At 39.9% G+C, this 18,506-nt stretch overlaps 2 long non-coding RNA genes across 2 annotated transcripts; one reads left to right on the top strand and one right to left on the bottom strand.

Annotated features, from left to right (window-relative positions):
• The first annotated feature begins 10,819 nt into the window (after positions 1-10,819).
• LOC134811445 (uncharacterized) lies at positions 10,820-11,314 on the top strand. Its single transcript, XR_010159807.1, has 2 exons — positions 10,820-10,873; positions 11,062-11,314. It is a non-coding gene; the product is annotated as an uncharacterized LOC134811445 (long non-coding RNA).
• Positions 11,315-13,494: 2,180 nt separating this feature from the next.
• LOC134811840 (uncharacterized) lies at positions 13,495-14,091 on the bottom strand. The gene is made up of 2 exons (XR_010159856.1): positions 13,900-14,091; positions 13,495-13,639 (listed from the first exon to the last, which is right to left on the bottom strand). It is a non-coding gene; the product is annotated as an uncharacterized LOC134811840 (long non-coding RNA).
• Between the last annotated feature and the right edge of the window lie 4,415 nt (positions 14,092-18,506).

The raw sequence follows: 18,506 nt of genomic DNA, 5'->3' as shown, positions 1-18,506 counted from the left end.
ATATATTAAAATTTAAAACTTTCAAAACAGAGGCTTATAAATATTATTATATTATGATTGTAAAATAAAGGATAAAATTTTAAATTTGTTTCACTAAAATTTGTTTCACTGTTTTATGTTATTTTAAATTGACAAGCTTTTAAACAATTTTTGATTTTAGTATAAAAACTATTACCGACATATAATTTGTAAGTTGAAACATGATAAATAAATGAAAAACCTTTTAACGCGCGCGCACCGATTTGCTTTGCAATTAACTCATTAATTGTAGCGCGATGCGTTACTGTGCCGCGCCGCGCACTCAATGAGGCTTCTCACAGCGACATCGGCTAGATCGGCGAGATGCGCTACTGTGCCGCGCCGAGCTGACATATATTGACATCGTCAATTAACTCATTAACGATGTTAATAATAGTTGTATCACATTGTGACCCCCATTGTCGTTTTATTTCTACGATACAGTGTGATCAGCCGCGCACTCGTGCGCGGCGCGGGTCATAAAACGTATTGCTCTAACCAGAGCCCTCTCGCTTGCAGTTTCACCTAACCATGTGCTTTTGCGCCACTTCGGGCGCGCTTGTTTCACAAGTCAAGAAAAGCACCTATCCACGAACCCCGATGGGAAGGTTCGTGCGCGCGTGCGCAGTGCTGACAACAGCGTCTATGTAGCGCAGGTAGTCTTGTAATAGCTTGAAGTATTTTACTTACATAATAACCAATAGAGACACGATCATGATTGATGATAAAGTCTTTAAGAGATGCGTATAGTAAATCGTGAATACAATAACTGAACTCTTAACAAAAATATCTGGTACATATTAAATCTCAATCTGCAATCGCCCACCCGCGGAATGCGGTCACTTAGGTAATTGGGAGGTGGTCGCGGCCACGTTCTCGGGAACTATTTTCACAAGTAAGAGGACACTCCTAATTGGTGCAATGTTGTTTTAGAAGGCTGGATTCCTGGAACTCAAAGGTGATCCGTCTAGATTCTGCAAGTCGCTTGCAGAAACCGGATAAAAGTAGCACAAAGGAATTTGGAACATGAGGTGGTTTAACTAAATACAGGTTATCGTAACCTGTTATGATGATGTTTTTAGCGGCAAAAGTGGAGACAGGTTTGGCGTTTGCTGGAGTCCAATAATTACTTAACACCCCCTCCCTTAAAAAAAAGTTGCAGGCCTCTGCAACAGGAACAGAGCTTATAACGGTGTATTGGTATAGCGACAGTCGCTTATACAAAAAGCTAAAAGGGGTAGTCGTAGGTATACTAGTAAATTAAAATAGCACTTGATGATGATCCACATAATCATCGAATAAAAATGTTCCGCTCGGCGTTGCATCAGAGAAAAAAATTTAAAATGGTAGCATGTGTGTATACTATTACCTCCTGCGGCTAGAACAGAATATATGGCAAAAATGGAGGATGCATTAAATTTGGCCTACTACCAGTACCACGCCTAAGGCTAAATATGCGAGATTGTACCACTATATAATATAAAACTAATACCATATAATTTAAAAGTAAACGTATAAAATAAACGTCCCTACGTCTATGTACATGCATAAACATGTCATAGTTCTTCACAAAAATAAATATTATAAAGTACTCTACTGAAGGTAGATTTCAGCGTCTATGAACCTAAGAAGTCCAAGTGAAGCCTTCGCGTCCTCCAGGCGCTCTAGGAGCGGCCTGTAGGCACTGAGGGGTGCTCTGTTCTGGGTACCGAGTCGAAGATTCTCCCTCTTGAATGTGTCCAGGACACCTAAGATCGGCATGATGGCCTCGTTGCTCTTCGTACGCAGATGGTGCTTCATTCCGGCCTTGTGCCCCTCCAGCACCAATTCGGCTATGTAGCTTGTTATCTGGTGTCGGTGAAATTTCAGGAATTCCAGCACTTTTTCATGAAGGCGTGCAATTTCGCCTCTAGCTTCGGTGTGGCTTCTTAGAGATCCCTGTGCCATTCGTTGTTGAAATGAGTTCATCGCAACTTGTAGGTGTTGCAACTTCCTGATTATTTCGCCACTATTATCCAGGAATCGTGGATAGGTCGTATAGACCGTCTGCGTGTCAACCTCTGTGGTCGGGTTGACCGAAGCTTGACTTTGAGTTCCTTTTTCTTTAGACTTAATGTGCACAGAGCTGCTTACAACCTCCCTATCTGCTCTTTTTAAGTGGATGTCGACCATATCTATTCGTTGTCTTTTGGGAGTAGGATCGTCCTCACTTCTACTGTTGGCGCTGCTGTAGTTGCTGCTGTTATTGCTGCTGCTGCTGCTGCTGCTGCTGTTGCTGTTGCTGCTGCTGCTGTCGTTGCTGCTGCTGCTGCTGCTGCTGCTGTTTTTCCTGCTGGTTCTGCTGCTGTTGTTGTCTTCCTTTGCTGTGAAACTTGAACGATCGTCGTTGGAGAGTGAAGGTACTTCTAGCTCGTCGTTGGAACTCGCCTCATCTGCTTTATGTTCAACCTTCGAACCCGAAGGTTCTGGCTTCCTGACTGCATTCCGTCTCGTTCTTTGGATCGTCTTCTTACCCATCCGTATCGCAAATGCAACCACCCTGAAAGAAAATATTATTACTAAAACAATCCGATTGTTTCAGGGTATGCATTAACTAAAAGCGACAGCTGACGCAGCGTTCCATCATAACATCTAGCATAATATGCTAAATCGACCTATCTATCATACTACTGCCTACTGCTATTTTCTGGTCTGTCCAATGTTCTAAACGAAAATCACGACACTATCGCAATATCAATCAATGTTCTCTACCTTGAAAGCCTTTACTTAGTGCCATCATACACTCAGTCTATAAATCATATCATATGAACAATCAATGGCACTAGGAGTATAGAGTCACAAACACAAGTTTATTATCCATTATCTTGGATAAGCAGTTAACTGTCTAACATAACTTAAAGGCGCATAGTTACGAACTTGCGAGACTCTACAACTTAGATGTGTACAGTGGTATTCAGACTTGAATACTTGAACCACTAAAAGGGGGAACATTGGACATAAACTCGATACATTTTACTGTTCGGTTTGTGCAAAACCATCATACACTAGTCTCATCACTGGGTTTCTAGTTCTAGATGGTCTGCTTTCATTATCATCATTACTAGCAGTAGCAGGTGCACTTACAATGTGTGGCTCGTCATCGTCATGACCTTGTACGTTACTATCATTTGTTGCTAACCTGGTAACTTGCTGCAAGGCTGGTGTAGGATGCGGTAACAAGTTAGAAGATGGGGTTTTAGCTAACTTTAGTTTCTCCATGTGTACAATATCAAGCCTATCAGGTCGTAATTCTATTTTGTAAGTGTACTCGGTCACTTTACAAACTATCTTATATGGTCCACGATAATGATCATAAAACTTACGATGGTCACATCCTTCAGGTGCGGGTTTCCAAACGTAAACCCAGTCACCAACTTTGTATTGAATTACGTGAGAAGATCGGTCAAATTGCTTTTTCATGGATAATTGCTTGGATTTTAAGTGATCCCTTACGAAGGTGTACACTTGGTGCAGTTTGTAATACAAATCATGAGCATGCTTATTTTGGAGTTTATGATCTAGCTCAGGAGGGTTTGAACCTGTAATTATATCCACAGGTAGTCTGGGATGTACACCGTATCTTAGAAAATATGGAGAATAGCCGGTTGCACTGTGCACTGAAGTACGGTAAGCAAATAAAACTTGGTCTAAACAATTTAACCAGTTTTTAGGATTCTCTTGGCAATAGGCCCAGAGTAATCCCTTTAGTGTACCATTGAAACGCTCTATACCTCCGTTACTTTGGGCTCTATAGGCTGTTGTTGCGGATTTCTCAATACCCATCAACTTGTAGAGAGCTTGGATAAGGTCAGCTGAATGAACATTACCACCTCTATCTGAGTGAATTTGAGTGGGAATACCGTGCCTACTTATGTACTTATCTAGAACAGCTCTCGCGATGACGTCAACCTTAGTGCTTCTCAGCGGCACTGCTTCAGCGTACATTGTGAATCTGCACATCATGGTGAGAATTGCATGATAACCGTTACTGGATGGAAGGCTTTCAATGATATCGATCTGTAGGACATCATTCGGGTAAGAAGCTACAAAGGGTTTTAAAGGAGCTCTCGGAACTTTACGATTCTTTGCTTTTTTAAGGCATGGTTTACAATTGTCAATGTAAAGAGTAACCTTCTGTTGCAATTTAGGAAAATAAAAACGTGAGTGAAGCTTTGCTACAGTTTTCTCCTTACCATAATGACCACTCATCGGAATAGTGTGACAAAGGTCGATGACTTTCTCCTGAAGATTGTGTGGAATACAAAGCAGAGTAACAGACTTATTAGATTTGAGATCGTCCCAAGATCTATGTAACAGTCCATTATCTAAAGAAAGCCTATTAAATGAATTAAAATAGGTTTTCATGTCAGGAGACAACTCAATTGATGATTCTGGCCTGTGACCAGCCTCTACCCACTGTATAACAATAGCCATGGTAGGATCGCTACGTTGTGCAAGCCTGATTGAATCATGACTACAAGATACAAGTTCACTAGCCTCATTAAGGATCTTATTCTCAGTACTATCGGTGATCTCATTTACTAAAACTTCGGCTCTTTCTGGCAAACAGCTGATATCAGAATCGTCGTTTCGAACAAGCCTTGAAGGTCCATCGCTAGGGTTAGATTTCGAAGGTGTTAGTGTGACAGTGAACTTGTAGTTCTGGAGTGTTTCGAACCATCGCCAAAGCCGTTTATTGTCAGAATGTTTAAAACTATCTAGATGGAGTAGTGCGGAATTATCAACTATGACGTCAAAGTCCTGATTGATGAGGTATGTTTTGAATTTCTCACAGAAATATTTCAGACTGAACAGCTCTTTCTGCACGATGCTCCACTTTTGTTCAGCATTACTAAGCACTTTAGACGCAAAAGACACAGGATGCAAGCTTCCGTTTTCATCTCTTTGGCACAATATACTCCCTATTGCATACGAAGATGAATCAGTCATGAGGGTAAATTTCTTGTTAACATCAGGGTGTATCAGCGTGGGAGCTACGGTTAAAGCATGTTTAAGAGTTTCCCAGGCTTTCTGTTGATCTTGTCCCCAGTGAAAAATGGCGTCCTTTTTCAGGAGATAGGTTAATGGCGCTGCTATCTTAGCGTAGTCTTTCAAGAATTTTCGAAAGAATCCTGTCATTCCTAGAAAAGTTTTTATACCTTTGGTGCTCTTAGGTGGAAGCATTTTCTGGATGGCATCCAGCTTATCTTCACAAACTGAGATACCTGCTTCACTAAGCGTTACACCTAGAAAATTCAACTTGGTTTTGAACAGTTCGACTTTTTTAGGAGAGAGAAGCATCTTACTGTCTAGGATTCGCAGGAATATTTTGCGGAGGTTGGAAAGCATTCCTGAAAAACTTGATGAACCGCTCAATAGATCGTCTAAATAACAAACTACAATCGAAGACTTCAAACCCATCATCATCCTTTCTACTAAAGACTGAAAAAATCCCGGTGATGAGCTTAATCCCAGTGGACTTTTACGGTACTCAAAAAACGCCACCCCAGGGATACAGGTCGCTGTATATTTCATGGATTCTGGAGTCAAGTTACACTGGTAAAAACCTTTGACAAAATCCATTTTAGAATATAACTTACAACCCTTCCAACAAGAACTCATCATTTCGACTGAAGGTACGGACTGATAGCTTCTAATGACGTGCTTGTTAAGCATTCTAAAATCCGTTAAAATACGGTACGAATCAGATCCAGGTTTTTTCATAAGGAAACTAGGACTATGGTACGGTGATTCGGAGTGTTGTATGACACCTAAATCTAGAAGACGCTGAACTTCACGTTCAGCTGCTTGTCGATGAGCAAGAGGAATGTTACGGTACTTGGCTCTAATTGGGACATGTGTATCGAGCACAATCGTCTGCTCCATTAAGTTAGTACAACCTATATCGTCATCACTTTCGGAGAATATTTGCTTGAATTCGGTTACAAGTGATTTGATTTGATTTATCTGCTCGGCATCTAAATGGGTCAAATCATCTAATTTAAGCAATTTATAAAGACGATCAATCTCATTACCAGACCATCGTTGGTTGGACTGCTCATTAACATTGTTTACTGTGTGATTCGATTGACGACGAGAGTGGATGCTCAAACAGTTGTTTACGTTATTAACAAAACTATCGGACAATGTGTCAAACGTACCAACTTTCATGTTCCTATGTACGATAACCTCGTTCTTAGTATCATTACAAACCAAAACGTCCAATGTGCCACGATGCGAGTTATAAAATCCACTGCTTGAGGATACACATTTAAGTTGGGGGTGCACAATACCAGTTGTTGAAATGTAGGCTTGTGATCGATACTTCCTATTATGAGGGTTGTGCTTCAACAAATTGCACTTTACTAGGGCAACGGTTTGTGGCTTGATCGATAAGGAACAATTGGCAACAAGGAAATGCTTAGAAGGTTTACAAGAAGCTTTAATTAATGGGAGTTCTTGATCATTAATCGTTAATGTCAAGTTTTTAAAGCTGATTTCACAATCAGTCGCTGACATGAAATCACGGCCAAGGATTAATTTATGGTTTATCCCTGAAACAACTATGAGTTGGAGAGTAATTCGAACGTCACCAAAATTAACAGGCAAACTGACAGTTCCGGAAATACATAAAGGGGTTCCAGTAACACCATTTAGTCGAACTGAAGTGGGCGATAAAACGACGTCAGGCGGCAAAATATCCTCAGAGCATAATGAGTAAGCAGCACCTGTGTCTACCAAACAATTGACAAACAGTGAACCTATATTAGCAGCTACGTAAATATTAGAAGAGTTATTAGATTTACGATGAATGTTACTAAAGGCCAAACCACTCGAATTTGTGACATTTACTGACGAGGGCTCGGCCCTGCCTGAAAATTCTGGGCCTCGTCACTAGCTTTAGTTCTGCAATTACGGATGAGGTGTCCGGAGCGATTGCAATACCAGCACCGCTTTTGGGAGTTCCTATTGTTGTATCTGTTGGGATTTTGAGGAAAACCAGTCCTATTGGCAAATCCAACGTTGTTATTGGTAGCTCTATTCGAATATGGAGGAACATGCTCACGCTGATAGCTTTGAGGATTGGGCGCATTTCGAGGTAATGTGCCGTAGGTTGAAATATCGAAGTCAGGATGTAATCTATTATCAGGCGGGCCGGCTACTGCTTGATCAGATGCCGGGGTTCGTCTTGCGGGTACGGTCGCAAGGATCTCAAGGCCTGTAGTATCATTGGAATCTGCTGCAATTGGTCTGACATATTTACGTATCTTAGAAGCTCCATCAATTTTCTGGGCTTGTTCCAAAGCTAACGAAAGTGCATCAAAACTATGTTCAAGAAGTTTTATGCTCAGATCAGTGTCTCGCACACCTGTACAAAAAGAATCAACAAGAAGCTCCTCTTTCGCAGGTTTTGCAACACCAGCCTTATTGGCCAGCATTTCAAGAGCAAATGCAAACTCGGCTAGGGATTCATCGGATTCCTGTACTCTATAACGAAGTGCAAGTCTAGGTGGAATCTTATCTTTACGTTTTAAAGCTCTTTCAAGAATAGGACCAAACTTAGTAGGATCTTCCTTATCACCTGCAGCAAACTCAAGGTTCTGAACTATGGTAAAAGCTGACGTATCTAGGAACGAGCTTAGTGCAACAAACTGATTTTTAGTGTCAATCGATACTGCTGTTGCATAGTTAGTAAACTGAGCGTACCAGGTTTGAAAATCATCGTTTGTGTTGAGTTTAAATACGGACGGCTGTTTAGCAACAGACATGACAGAGTTAAAAGCAGGCGATAGTCGCTGTGTCGCTGTCAACTTTTAAAATAAAATGAAATAACGGTATCTACACGGTAGATATAAATACAAGTAACTGAAAAGTAAGGCTAAAAGAAATCAATTGGGATCGAAAATGCCCGCGTATGTAATAGCTTGAAGTACTTTACTTACATAATAACCAATAGAGACACGATCATGATTGATGATAAAGTCTTTAAGAGATGCGTATAGTAAATCGTGAATACAATAACTGAACTCTTAACAAAAATATCTGGTACATATTAAATCTCAATCTGCAATCGCCCACCCGCGGAATGCGGTCACTTAGGTAATTGGGAGGTGGTCGCGGCCACGTTCTCGGGAACTATTTTCACAAGTAAGAGGACACTCCTAATTGGTGCAATGTTGTTTTAGAAGGCTGGATTCCTGGAACTCAAAGGTGATCCGTCTAGATTCTGCAAGTCGCTTGCAGAAACCGGATAAAAGTAGCACAAAGGAATTTGGAACATGAGGTGGTTTAACTAAATACAGGTTATCGTAACCTGTTATGATGATGTTTTTAGCGGCAAAAGTGGAGACAGGTTTGGCGTTTGCTGGAGTCCAATAATTACTTAACAGTCTTGGCACTTCTCCCTCCAGTATGCAGTAAGTGTAACCACTTTTCAGGTTTCTATAGTGCATAGTGACAGTGTATAGGGGTTAATTAGGTATAAACTACAGTACAGCTGTACTTACACCTACATTCGCAAGCATGCAAGCTCACCTGGTCTAATGAGCGGGAAACGGAGGACAAGGTCTGGTGACGTCATAGTCACGTGACCTCATAGGCTCATAATCACGTGACCTCAGACCCAATCAATGATCAATTAGGTTTGGGCATGGTCAGCCCCCTGTCACCCGATCTTGAGGTGACGTACGACACCTCGTTTACGCAATCAATGTCTGAAAGTCTACACACGTCGCATATGAGGACAAAAGCGCGGGTAATTTTGGCACCACTGTAGAGTGGTGCCAAAATCGTTGGGTGGGTTCATGGCTAGAGCCCTTTTTACCGCCGTGAGGCGGGGGCGCGCTACTGCAAGCGCAAGGGCTCTGGATAGAGCAACTTGCAGTAGCATGCGACCGCCGGAGGCGTCACGCAGTACGCGTAGACACATGGCTATGTGAATACAACATATAACAGTACGCTTGTTTATAGAGTAATGAAATGTTGCATTGTAAATATTTAGAATTGACGATATATTATGATCTAATAGTAAATTTGACAAAGCAGGCTTTGGATTTAGGTAAGATTATAATTTATTTTATTTATTTATTTATTTATTTTCCACGCGCACGGATAGTTTTAAATTTATTTCTATTGGAATTTGACGTATTGAAATACCAATTTTGACTATATATCCACAGTTATTCACCATGGATTTGTTTGTTATTAAATAGTTTTTCATAAATTTTTGGATTTAGATTAATTCGATGTAATGGGTCCAAGTTACTGCGGACATAGTTCACTATGTGTTTACCGTGTTTGGGTGCCCATCATATTTTAGAGATGGGGGCGATATTTTGAACGATTCTATTTTATATTCATCTATTGCTGTACTCTGTAAAATTTGAAAAGTATTTAATAAAAAAATGTGTCGTATAATTATAAACAAGTTAATTCTGTTTTCATGAATGCGCGGCTTTGGCGGCCATGGCGCCATGCCAGTTATTGACTTATACATTAAATTGAATTTTTAAATAGAAATGTGAATATATTAAAATTTAAAACTTTCAAAACGGAGGCTTATAAATATTATTATATTATGATTGTAAAATAAAGGATAAAATTTTAAATTTGTTTCACTAAAATTTCTCATTAAAATTTGTTTCACTAACAAGTAAAATGTTGACGTAAGTTTGAGTTGCTATTTTAACCTGGCCGGGCTAAAAACGTTATTTATAAACAACTACTTTTGTGAAATGGTTTTTTAAATTTAGACGCAGTTTATTCACCTAACTACGTGCTTTCGCACAATAGCGAAGTAGTTTTTGTCAAAGTGATTTTGAACCATTTCTCGTTCAATTTTGGTTGTCGTTTGTCAACTTAGTCAAGAAAACAACAATTTTTTCAAGAAAACAACAATTTTATTTAGTATCAATTAAAGCAGACAAAAATATATTTCATATATATATAACTAGCACGAACTTTAGATCAGATATCTTAGGGGACTTGGAGTAGCAAGAGATTGACTAGAAGGTATATACCTTTTACAAAGATACGTCGAGAAGAATCCAGGGTGATACAGGATCGGAGAGTGCAGACCAAAAGTTTACGCACCCACCTTTGCCTCCTGAGTTCTTGGTTGGATAGAAATTTATGCAAACTTGGTCGTTTATACTCCAAGTCCCTTTCTTAAAAGAAGTAGTATTAACTATGTCACGTCTAGAGTTAGCTTCGTTCAATAATAACAATATCAATATAATCAATATCAATACCAGATAAACCTACCGAATAAATTATTAAATATCAATTAATTCATTCCGATAAAATTTAGATATTTAGTATCTAAAAACATTACAACAACTGGTTAAAAAGCGCCCAAAATCGATTTGAAAGATTTTCTGTCTATAGTACAATCATGATAGTAATAGTAAGTGTGTGCCGCTGCAATTTGATTTGATTACTGCAATTTAAAATTGTTTGGAGTCCAAGTATCTTTTAAGTCAGCTGCCTGTGCTTGTATTAATAGTGCTTTGGTTCTCAGTTTTATCAAGCTAATGGACGTTTCTAAGCAATTGCTTGAAGTTAAAATTTTTTTATGAACAGCGTTCCAAAGCTTGGCTGCATTAAACAAAAAGGTATTTGATTTATTTAGGAGAATAACCGTGAGACTCGTTGCACGGTTTGAAATGTTGATAGCCTCATAAAGGGAGTATGGGCAGTGGTACTTGATAATCTTAGAGAATTCTAAGATGCAGTGATATTTGTACAAGTTATGAGCCGTAAGAATTTTTAATCTATTAAAAATGGGTTTTGTATGCTCCTTTTCAAAGTGTTTATGGTCTAGTTTTTGCATACCGTATGGTCTAGTACGTGCACATGTTGATTGTTTATCTAAATATGAGTCAAGGTCGCCAAAAAGGATCCTTATACAGTGCTTCTGTGTGATGAAAAGACTATCATTGGACCGTTCTTTGAGGACAACACCCCAAACACTTATACCATAACTGAGATGTGATTCAAAAAGAGCGTTATATATTTTCAAATATAGTTCAGAAGGTATCGAGTGCCGAATTCTGCAGATTGCACCAGTCATAGATCGCAGTTTTTTACGGATGTAGTGCATGTGGGCAATCCAGTTTAGCTTACTATCTATAACAACACCTAAGAATTTGGTATCCTTGACTTTAGTAATAACCTTACCATTGATGAATATTGATCTAGATTCATCTAGCAGGATAGCAAATGGTCTGGTCCGTGCACAGGTGTCATCATATTCAGAGGCAGGTTTAAAATGTATGTAGCAGCATTTGGACATGTTGATATGAAGTAGATTACATTTCATGTAAATCGAGACATGTTTAAGTACTAAGTTGGCTTTTTTGTATGTTGCTTCTCTAGATGGTCCTGATATGAAGATATTAGTGTCATCAGCATAAAGTACAAATTTCACCTCACTGTCTGAAAAGCAGTTTACTATATCGTTCATATACAATAGGAAGAGTAACGGCCCTAGAATTGACCCTTGTGGTACTCCAAATTTCACGTCCATTGTTTCTGATGGTACATCGTTATACATAACATACTGCTTTCTGTTAGTCAAATAGCTTTTTAGTAAGGTAAGTGCTGTGCCCCTAATACCGTAGGAATTTAATTTGCATAAAAGAATATCGTGATCAAGGGTGTCGAAGGCTTTGCTCAAGTCAATGAATATCCCTAGGACATGTTTATTGCTTGCCAGAGACTTAGTAACGGAGTCTATAGATTTGTGTAGAGCATGGGTGGTAGAATGGCCTTTTCTAAATCCAAACTGTGAGTCTGTTAGTACACCTTTAGATGTGAAGAAATTATAGAGGCGTTTATAAATGACCTTCTCGAAGATTTTTCCAAATAAAGGTAATATTGATACAGGCCGATAATTTTCAATGCATTCCTTATTGTCTTTCTTGTAAATAGGAATAACGTGTTAAGAATTAAACTCATTGCACTGAGGGGAATCAAAGGAAGATCAACAGCCCGCAGCATCTTGAACTGCAAAACGTTTCCTTCAATCTCATCCCCCAGAAGACGAGCTTTGAGGTCTCCTCGATTAGTTTATGTAAATTTTGTAGATGTTTTATTGTACTATTTTATATTGTATACAATTTTACAGACGAAATGATCCCATGGGGGACTACCAACCCACCGCTGTGTAGTTGATGCACGGGTAGTTGATACACCGTTCACAAGCAAGAGCCACCTTAGTCTACTTGCTGTGAGGTGTCTTCGCTACTTTTTAATATGTGTTGATTATGGGTATAATTGAACACTTTTGTTTTAATAAAATCTCTGTTTCACCAAATATTGTACGGTTTGTGCCAACTTTTGGACATTTTTATTTTAAATTTAACTACACTGACACATTATCACTCTTTGCCTACACTGGCCCATCTGTACATCAAACGGTGCTTCGATTACACATCAGAACACAAGAATGTGCAGAGTGCAGCAAATGAGGCTATAGTGTTGGAAACTTGCTTAAACGCAAATGCAGCCATATTGGTTATGACTATTAATAGTACTTCAATGATGTCTGTCTTGATTTACACAAATATATGGTGTGCAGCTCTGATGCTTTAATCTTCCTTTCAAACCAGTAACTTGATGTACCACAAATTTTTTCCCGATCCATGACTCAAAGTGCCGAAGGCACAAAAGAGTCAAGGACAAGGGTTAGCGATCGAGGTTTTTTTTTGATATGGTAGCTTTGCGACCGTGCGACCGTACGTGCGTGCCTGCCCTCACGCACTGTTATCGCCCACGTGACTATGTATGTATGTATGTATGTATGTATGTCGACAGAGGGCAGCGCTAGGCCCGCTGTGGTGCCCTCAACCTACTTTTAGATTAGAGGGTCATGTAGGCGACATCCATGTCCAGTGGACAACGCAGGCCGGTGAGCTGTACACTGGGCACGCGCGCGTAATAATAGAGCTCAAACAGGTAATAGACCCCGCGAGCGTATAGAATCAGGATTTTACAGGATGTGGACAGCCGGCCCTGTGACGGTGATGGATGCGTGCAAATCTGAGGGCTTGAGTCGATTGTATTGTGGTGCTAGTGTACTCTGATAAGTGAAATAGCCCGAACCAGGTAGCTCACCTGCTCCGCATCGCGGGGGGCCGTTCCAATTTACAGGTGTACATGGGGAGATATGTCGACGCTCGTGAGTGAATGGGGAATAGCTGATTTGTGCGAAGGTGATGTGTGGGTTATGATGGTGCTGTTACTTTATCAGTATTGAGTTTCACGCTACATAAATATTTATAGTAGCATGGTTAAGATTTATAGTTCGTAGTATAGTATAGTTAAGTCATATTTCTTTGTTAATGAAGTAAGACGCATGAGTTGATAAATTGTTATCGGGTCTTCTCCGATATATTCAAGGTTGATGGCGATAATTAAAACAACGAAGAGCTGCAATTGTAGAAAGTGATAATAAATATTTGTAAATGAATCTCGTTTGTTTGTGAATCCTCTTTATCGACACTAGGCAGGGTATGATGTTGAGGCGAAGTTCGGGACTGATCTGGTATCATCTTCCTTGAGTTTACTAATCTTGATCAACCTGTTTCAAGTATGTGGATTAGTACGTCGCAGTTTATTTTTGCGCAATCTCGGGCGCGCGCACTAAATTTTCTGTTAAAAATGACAGCTATTATGTTGCTACATCCTTGAGTTGTATGGCGTTCGCGCGTTACGTTTAATGCGGGAAATTTGAAGGACGGATTTTACCGGTTTGAGAAAATGGATTTGATTGTAGTTGTGTTTGGTGGAGCAAGGCGGTAGGTTCGTTTTTTTAGGGGTGATTAGTGGGAGTGTTCTAACCTGGTGGTGGTGGAGGAACTGCTAATACCGGATGAAGGGGTAACCTGGAGGCAGTGATTGGATCTCTACTGGTTCGGAGAGTGGGAGTCCCTTATTTAGGTTGTCTGCTGAATATCTGTGTCAAGTCGTCAATCTGGAATAACTCGGGTTTTAGTAATTTATAAGGTGGGCTGTAACATTGCGTTCCAGCCCTGAGAGGGAAAAGAAACTGGTAAGAAGATGTGATTATTGGAAAATTGATGCAGATTACATATTTTATTGACTGATCATAACAAGGAATAATGTTATGTGGAGTCCAACTTGTAGTTATTCATCTCATGTGATGGTTTAGCGAAGATTTCTGGATCGGAGTAGTATGATGCAGATATCAGATTTCGTGGTGCTGATCCATTGTGTTGATGTACTGCTGCTTAAACTGGTTTCCACGTACGTATGTCACAAGGGTAGCCGGGGTACTCGAATCCTAATTAGATCTCTAGCTTTGTGTTCGCTGTAGAGTGGAGAGTGGATATCCATAGTGCTGTGTACCTGTGAAGGGTTAAAATTCCAAGGTTGCTGAAATGGTGATGGTGTTAGAGAAAGACGCAAGGTGTAACACACCGTGGTAAGAAAGGCATTATGGTAGCAGAGAGTGCATTATGACAGGAGAATGAGCAAAAGTAATGCAAATGAAAAAAAAGGACAGAATTGCTGAGGTGATTGAGTGAGTGAGATGCTGCATTGCTACTGGCTGACTCGCCAGCAACAATGCAAGTCCAAGAAGAAAGAAGGAGAGACACTGTCCGTTATCTGGGTGAGCCACCACCGACAGTGCTCCCACTTATGTGGGGCTGAGGGTGTTGGCTCCAAGAACCAGCCGTGAGCAAACAGCGCCTGTCCCCCTCTATGGTTAACTTGAGAGTAACAGGACTATGCCATTCTCCAGGCCAATCCGTTCAGTAACCAGCTGACCCAGCACCACCTCTGATGGAAGATGTGGTTCGGATTGGACTTCGCTAGGATTTGTCAGTTTTTCTGTAGACACTAATGCTCCCTCGAGGAAAGACATGAGCCCCGGCGAAATTGACCAAAAACGTGACAGGGATTCTCACCCTGTCGCCCACGTGACTACCTGCGCAAAGTTATTTTGCGCACAAATCTGAATTAAATAATTGTTGGCGCGCGGCGCTGAACTGACCAAGTACATTATTAATTTCACAATGTACATATCCCACTAGGCACTAGTTGATAGCATACTATTATTATTTTGAGTTACTATTACTATTTTGCACAGATCCGTGTCACTGTCGGGTGTCAGGTTGCATAAACAATAAGCATATATATACACGATTTTCAAATTCAATATGGAATTACCTTACTCGGGATTATTATAACCGGGATAAAGTGGTGGGTTTTTGAAGATTCCGCCATATTTTGTAAGAAAAGTGAGGTTGAAAACTATAGACCAATATCCCTTACTTGTTTAGTCATGAAAGTTTTTGAGCGCATTGTTAAACGTAAACTGCTTTCTTTGACAAGTACCCTTCTTGATCCCAGGCAGCATGGTTTTCTAGAGCACAAGTCATGCACAACCAATATGGTTGATTTTTGTGATAGCCTGGCATTGTCTCTTAACGAAAACATTATCAATCATGTTGTGTATTTTGATTTTGCTAAGGCATTTGATTCTGTAAATCATGATATCCTTCTTCATAAGCTAAAGACCTTATATAACATTGATGGTACACTTCTCAAATTTCTTACCAATTACCTTCAAGGCCGTTACCAAAGAGTGGTTATTGGTAATGAGATGTCATCTACCCTCTCAGTTAATTCTGGTGTCCCCCAGGGCTCTATCCTTGGTCCCTTACTTTTTGTATTGTTTATCAATGATATTCCTCTTGGCCTTTCGGATAATACTGATATTGTTTTGTATGCCGATGATACAAAAATCTGGCGTAAAATACATTCATCTTCTGATAATACCAATTTACAAATGGATATAGACTATCTCTCTGACTGGGCACTTAGAAACAAAATGCGATTCCATCCAGCAAAATGTAAAGTGCTTATTGTTTCAGGAAAACCATCTTTATCTCCTCCATTCGCATATAATCTTGATGGCTCTCCTCTTGTGTATGTAGAGTTAGAAAAAGATCTTGGAGTCGATGTTACTCCTAAGCTCAGTTGGAATAGTCAGTGCGACAGAATTTATACTAAGGCCTGCCAACAACTTGGTATGGTCAGAAGAGATGGCCATATTGTCATTGATCAGAAACGTCGCCGGGCGCTTTACCTCTCCCTGGTTCGTAGCCAATTCGAAAATTGTTCCATAATCTGGCGCCCTTGTAATAAATCACTTAGTGATAAATTAGAAAGTCTCCAAAAGAGAGCTATTAAATGGATTCTGTCTGAAGAGGGCCGCAGTTATCCACCTGAGCAATATGTCAAAAAGTGCAAGCTTGTCGACATTCTCCCTTTGTCTCAAAAGTTTGACTTGAATGATCTTATTTTTTTCCACAAAGTTCTGAACAATTTAATTCCTGTATGGCTGCCTCACTATCTCACTTTATATCAGGGCACTTCTCGACTAAGACGTTGCCACCTCGACAGTCTGTCTATTGTGTCATCAATTTTACCTAAGTTAAGTCAGAATTCACACACCTTATGTACCTCAAATAGCCCACTGGCAAAATCATTTTTCTACAGAACTCATATACTGTGGAATGGACTCCCTTTACAGGTAAGACAGATTGTGTCTACAAGTGTTTTCAAAGCTGAGGTCACTAAGCATCTATGGAAATGTTTATTGGATAGTGAAACAACAGCCTAGCCTAGTCTCTTAGCTCCCCATATTATTATTATTTTATTAATTTTTTTATCTACCTTCCTATACTTTCAACATCTTATCACACTTCACCCGCACACCTCACACATTAATGACCATATCAGACCTGTATCTAATGTATCTGGAATTTGACGTATTGAAATACCAATTTTGACTATATATCCACAGTTATTCACCATGGATTTGTTTGTTATTAAATAGTTTTTCATAAATTTTTGGATTTAGATTAATTCGATGTAATGGGTCCAAGTTACTGCGGACATAGTTCACTATGTGTTTACCGTGTTTGGGTGCCCATCATATTTTACAGATGGGGGCGATATTTTGAACGATTCTATTTTATATTCATCTATTGCTGTACTCTGTAAAATTTGAAAAGTATTTAATAAAAAAAAAAAAAAAAAAATATAACTGGTTAAAATTAATTAAAAAACAAACAAATGATGTCATCCTCTCGTCAACTGAAAAACGGTCAGCAGCAGGGGGATATCAATAATGATAATGGAGGGGACATTAGCGATAATGAGATTGAGAATACGCTTTAATGAACATTTGACTTATTATTGCTATAGATTTATTTTCCTTTAAAAACTAGACGTGTATTTTTTTCTATTTCTGAGTAATATCAGTAACTGTAAATTGAAATAACTTCTTTAACAAGTAACAAAAACAGAAATTTCGGTTGAAAATTTGTTGACCTCTGAAAAAAAACTTGAAAGGTCGGCCACCGGTAAATACATGACCGGGATAATTTGGCGGGTTTTGGGAAAGTCCGCCATATTTTTCCCGGTTATTAATTTTCCCAGTCATAAATTAACCCGCTATAATATTCCCGAGTAAGGTATATTAACTTGGTGGCGCTCGGCCTGTCACTCCGCTATATCTGCATGCTTATAAACAGTTAAAACTGGGATCTACAGGTTGTATGGAATATGATAAAATACGCCATCACGGATCGGGAAATTGAGCGGCCATCCACAAAAAAAGCGGCCGCATTTCTTGTTCTTGGGTTTACTTTCTTGTGTCTCTGAATTTTAAAAAGATTTATCGCTCCTTCGACACCTTAAGCACCATTTTTAGCACTTGTAGCACCCAGTGGCGTAACGTTGCCTGTTGGCGCCCCCGCCGAAAATGCGCCCCCGACGAAAATGCGCTCCCCTGATGGCACCCCTTCCCCTTTTGGCGCCCCTCCCTAAAATTGAACAAATTAGATGATTTTAGAGGATACGCTGGTAAAATCTCTAAAAAAGTGTGTTTCTAGAGCAAAACGTACATTTTTGCTGGTACCGTAGGTAAGTTTTTCCAAATTGTCCCACATTCAAACGACGATTTGGCGCCCCCCTAAGATGGCGCCCCCCAATATGGCGCCCCCCCCCCGCACAGCGGGATCAGCGCGGCCCTTCGTTACGCCACTGGTAGCACCTTCTTGATACGTTATATCATGGTGGTGGGTGTAAATTTTAGGTTTGGATGTGTTGGAGGCAAAGGGACAAGAGTAGAGTATCTGACGGTGGGTAACCATAATATGGAGAAAAAAATCTTGTTTCATTGAATAATCGCCTGGTAAATGATAATGATCGTCTCATCATCACCTCACTGTCATCTATCAACTCAAGTTATCTTGAGTACTATGTCATCACAGTACAAGTTATCACAGTACTATGAAATCATTAACAGCCCCGCCTCCCCGGCCCCCATCATTGGAACTAGCATTTCGTTGTGTACAAAAGCTTTCATACCCACAAATTCCTTGAACTATTGGTTGCCTGTCTTGTTTTAC

Source organism: Bolinopsis microptera, chromosome 2, assembly GCF_026151205.1.
Source record: "Bolinopsis microptera isolate Bmic1 chromosome 2, MBARI_Bmic_1.0, whole genome shotgun sequence".
In the NCBI taxonomy this organism is placed as follows: domain Eukaryota; kingdom Metazoa; phylum Ctenophora; class Tentaculata; order Lobata; family Bolinopsidae; genus Bolinopsis; species Bolinopsis microptera.
This window is presented reverse-complemented; position numbering and strand designations above follow the sequence as displayed.